Source organism: Microtus ochrogaster, chromosome 7, assembly GCF_000317375.1.
Source record: "Microtus ochrogaster isolate Prairie Vole_2 chromosome 7, MicOch1.0, whole genome shotgun sequence".
Classification (NCBI taxonomy): Eukaryota; Metazoa; Chordata; class Mammalia; order Rodentia; family Cricetidae; genus Microtus; species Microtus ochrogaster.
In genome coordinates, this window is record NC_022014.1 from 58,976,587 (window position 1) to 58,982,155 (window position 5,569).

Below are 5,569 nucleotides of genomic sequence, written 5' to 3' on the forward strand. Positions count from 1 at the left end.
ACAAGGACATGTGCTCAACTATGTTCATAGCAGCATTGTTTGTCATAGCCAGAACCTGAAAACAACCTAAATGCCCTTTGACCGAAGAATGGATAAGGACAATGTGGTACATTTATACAATGGAGTACTACACAGCAGAAAAAAAATAATGGTGTCTTGAATTTTACAGGCAAATGGATGGAGCTAGAAAGCATCATCTTGAGTGAGGTAACCCAGACATAGAAAGAAAATTATCACATGTACTTACTCATAGTGCTTTTTTTAAACATAAAGCAAAGAACACCAGCCCACAAATCTAGAGAACCTAGACAACAATGAAGATCCTAAGATATATATATATATATTCTACATGGGTAGTAGAAAAAGACAAAATCTTCTGAGCAAATTGGGAGCACAGGGACCTTGGGAGACAGTTGAAGGGGAAGGGAGACACAGGGAGGGGAGGGGAGAAAACTGTATATTTCAATTAAAATCAATTAAAAAAAAGTGCCAAAATATCTGCCAATGACAGTCTGAGCGATAAGCTGCTGTGGTTTTATTTAGCTCACCCATTCTTTGCTTATAATAATACCTACCTGCAATGATGCTGTGAAAATTCAAAATTGTAACATCACATGTTAATTATATCTACTAAGCACTGAGTATTTGCCAATCTTTATTCTAACAGTTTGGAGCCATTTGTACTGGCAGTGCCATCATTTTGGAGTGTAGATCAACAGACTAAGTGACAATCATTAGGCCATCAAATTAATAAGTACCTTTAATCACTATGATAGTTGGGATTTTTGTTTTGTTTTGTTTTCTCATAGAGAATAAGGGAGAAAAAAGAAGTGCCTAGTGAAAGGAAGTGAAAGTTCCTTGTTTTTGTTGTTTATTTTTTCTCAGTATTGGGATATGACCCTCAACCATTAGATAAATGAAACAATGAAACACATTCCAAAGATCAAGAAAACTGAACAGAGTAGGAAACCCTGTGTGTACCATAACATAGGCAAGCAGACCAGAGAGCTTTTTTGTTTTGTTTTTTTGATGACTAATTACATGGCTGAAAGTTTTGGGATCTGGGTAACAAGTCAAGGATAACTTGTAAATACTTGTAAATCAACAGGCTTATCAAATCTGAGGATTCCCAGGTATTTGTCTTCCAGTTATATCTCTGACTATAGTTAGTCACTCTGATATTTTCAGCCTATGATAGAATCCATTAAAAAGTTTGAAAAACTCAGTTGAAAAAAAAATCTAACCCTCAAATACAGGTCCATTATATAGTTAGGTATTTATAGTTTTTTGTTGTTATAGTAGCTATTCATGGATGCAAAGACATACTTTATGACACTATAACTATAATCTACCATAAACATAAGGTTGTATTATGGTCAGCACTGTATCTACTTACACAACTGTGAGTCTTATTAGTGGCTTTAGAGTTATAACCTTGTTAAAAACAATAAAGTACCAGTTTATCCTCTTGACCTTTACAAGTACACAGTTTATTATTCATGAGAGGCTTTTGATTGACACTTGGTAATGGCAGACTTATTTTATTTCTATGAATGAGACAGGCCATGAGTGCTCAAGGCCAAGCATGCAGATAAAGTCAGCACCATAACCAGAATGCCATGTAGATCCAAGCTCCTGGCAACCAGCTAGTCTTCCACCATTTCCTATGAAACCTAGAAAATGTACAGAGTTAAATCCAAATCTTTGATCCTTTAAATCAATCTTAAAAAACCATGTAATTCTAATTTTCATTTCATTCCATTTTATTGAAGGCTATGTTTACAGACACATTGAAACTTGGAGATATAAAGAGTCAAAAATCATTCAAATAATAGTGGCTAAAATACGTCAGATAGCAAAGGAAAAAGAAGAAAAAGAAACCACTCGGGAAGAATTAAAAAAGAAAACTTTCATTAAGTTCCATATTCAGGAAAATTGGAGCATTCACTCTAACAATCATTTTGGTTCAAAAGACAAGCAGGGTTGCAAGAGAATGGGTTCTTTTATGTGTAAACTCCAAATTTCTGAGCAGAGAAATCAAAGCATCAAAAATTGTAAATCCATTTTAATGTGTGCATATGGATTTTTGTTAGACACAGTACCCTAACTTTAAAAGCTAAGAGAATACAAGTTATATATGATGCCTTCTCAAGCTTTAATAAATGAGGCAAACCATTTAAAAATACGAGTTTGGGTGCTTATAAAAACAGAATGTACATTTTAGTCAAAGTATAAACTGAAATAACCAAAATGTGGTAGCAGACTCCAGATTCTGTAGCCTGCCACTGTTCAATTATGTCATTAATTTATAATATTTTAAGTATTTCCTATCTCTTTCATAATGTACCTCTAGTCTATTTCTGGCTTTAAATGCTGACACGTACTGGGCATGAAGTCCAAAAGGACCCACGACAGACAGGACGACTCCTTAACATTTTCCTTGAAAGGAGCTTTGCAGACCAGAGCCACTAAGGGTGAGGAAGGGTTTTGAGGCTATTTTTGTCAGTATCCATTAATTTTTATGGTGCCAAGTTAAATTTCATGTGGTAAATAATCTTCAGAAGCACTACCTACATGGAGTTTTTCAAGAATTCCAAAATTTTCTCCAACCAAAATAAATGAGTAGAGTGTTTCAAGACCATATGCTAACTGCCGTAAGCCTCCTTCAAGAAAGCAGTGACTAACACACAGAAAACTCCTTCCCATCTCCCTGCTTGGATCCACCGCATCCTAATGGTCAGTGCTATCCCATCCTTTTAAAATGCCAATGCTGGAGAGGATGTGGAGTAAAGGGAACATTCATCCATTGCTGGTGAGAATGTGAACTTGTGCAACCACTTTGGAAATCAGTGTGGCAGTTTCTCAGGAAATTGGGAATCAACCTACCTCAGGATCCAGCAATACCACTCTTGGGAATATACCCAAGAGATACCCAATCATACTACAAAAGCATTTGTTCAACTATGTTCATAGTAGCATTATTTGCAATAGCCAGAACCTGGAGACAACCTAGATGCCCCTCAATGGAAGAATGGATGAAGAAAGTGTGGAATATATACACATTAGAGTACTACTCAGCAGTAAAAAACAGTGACATCTTGAATTTTGCATGCAAATGGATGGAAATAGAAAACACTATCCTGAGTGAGATAACTCAGATGTACTCACTCATTAGTGGACTCTAGCCATAAGCAAAGGACATTGAGCCTATAGTTAGCAAGCATAGAAAAGCCAAATAACAAGGTGAATCCAAAGAAATGTCTGTGTGCTAATACCATATATAAATAATATCTATAAATACTTTTAGAAGTTATGTGGAAATCATAGATACATGTTCATAAATTATATTTATATTTATCCATGAAAGATTTCATAGATTATATAATGTATTCTGATGACATCAACACCCTACTCATCTCTACCACTGGGTGCAACCCCATAGTCTCCTTCACAACTTCTTGTCCTTCTTATTTATGAATCTAATGAGGCCAGTCAGTCCTTCTAACATGCAGATGAGTGTGTGCCTATCCACTAAAGCATGGGCAACATAACAGGTGTCACACTCCAGAAGAAAAGATAATTGACCATTCAACTTCCAGCAGCCATTAATTCCCTATAGCTACTCAACTAGGGGTGTGGCCTCCTACACAATCCTTCATCCATGCAGAAATCTTAAATAGCTTGGTCTTGTGCAGGCAGTCATAGCTACCGTGAGTTTGTAAGGACAAAAGCTCTGTCTTATCCAGAGGACATGACTAATATCCCTAATTTCTCTTTGTGGGTCTTAACAACACAGATATCTTAAAAAGATCAAGTTATAAGAAGTCATCTTCTTGACTATCTACAAAACAGAAACAGAAAACAATACATGTAAGAAGTGTATTATATATAATAAAATTTTCTCTCTAGGCTGGAAAAGTTTTCTCTTTGTGCCAAAGACATCTAAGAAAATCCCCAAAATCAGGGATTTGGAAACTTGTACCATGCAAGTTTCCAAAGGAGAGAAGCAACCAAAAGTTCTATCCAGCGATGACAGCTGTGATACCTCTCAGGGAACAGTAGTATCATGCATATCTTAGTCATAAAAAGCAGTTCTCTAACTGAAGTTAAGACTTGCTCAACAAGAAAAAAAACATGCCTAGTGCTGGAAAGAAAGCCAATTCCCAAGATCTATGAAGCCATAGATCTTGATAAGAGCCTAAAATCATCTCTTTTCTGAACCAGCATAATCCCTAACTACACTCTAAATATCTGTCCCTATATCCACCCCTCTCTAAGGCATTTCTCTGCAACAGATGTAGACTGTTAAAGAAAACACAACCAATCAAAATGAAGTGTTATCCAACATATTTCCAGTGGATACATTTAGATTTAAAACAATTTTCATACCCAAGGCTAAGAAAACTTTGCGGTGGGAGAGGGGCAGAAAAACTGTGAGACTCTACTCCTAGTAATGTCAGATGCTACATGCATAAAGTCTCACTAGCATGACAAGCTAAAATATGAGCTAAACAAGGACAACAAGAATAGGCATGCCAAAATATACTGGGGGATGCCCTTTAGGTCTCAACCCTACACCAAGAACTACAAGCAACTAATGAATGTTGAGAATGGGGAAACTAGTCTAACCCAAGGAAGACCACACCAATTGGTCATCCCATACCAAGTGATCAGTTGAACAAATACATACAAATAACATTACACAGGCTAAGATGTTTATATAATTTTTAGGTATATGTATAATATATGTATATATGTATATAATAATAATTAATGAGAGAAGAGGCATTTGAAGGAGAGCAAAGAAGAGTATATGTGAGGTTTTGGAGGGAGGTTGAGGAAGAAGAAAACGATAAAATTTTATTATAATATTAAAAGTAAAAAAATAGTTTCCTTAAAAGCACCTTGTGCCAAGAATATGGTTTAGTTCATGTTATTTCCCTTATATTGTGAGGCTATGCATAATTCATAGCACCAGGTATAAATTATGCTGAGTTGAAATGTTAATATGTTGTGTTTATAGACTTCACATAAACCCTGCATCTGACACCAGTTTTGTCAAATTATGTGCTTGTTAAACTTGAATTTCTTCTTTTTTACTGTTATTAAACATCTTTAGATTATTATTTATTTTATGTGTAACAGTGTCATGCCTGCATTTGTCTCTGTGTAGTTCCTGGTGTCAAAGATGGTCATAATTCGTGTTGAGTCCACAAGAACTGGAGTTAGATAAAGTCATGAGCCACTATGTACGTTCTGGGAATCAAACACAGGTCCTTTGAAGGAGCAACAATGGCTTTTAATCATTAATCTGACTCTTCAGCCCCGAGATCTCCATTTCATGAGGAAAAACCAGCATCACAAATTAAGAAAATTCTAGGGCAACATCGCATTAATTATTTATTGTCTAAAACATGGAGTAATGCTGGCTACTATTTTTAACAATCCCCAAAATGTCAACTTTTTATGACTATCAGCAGCAGATTTATACTCTGGTCATAATATCACTTCAGGAAACAGGTTTTAATCCTTGAGTAACACAGATATGTGCTTTTAACTAAAACAGAAG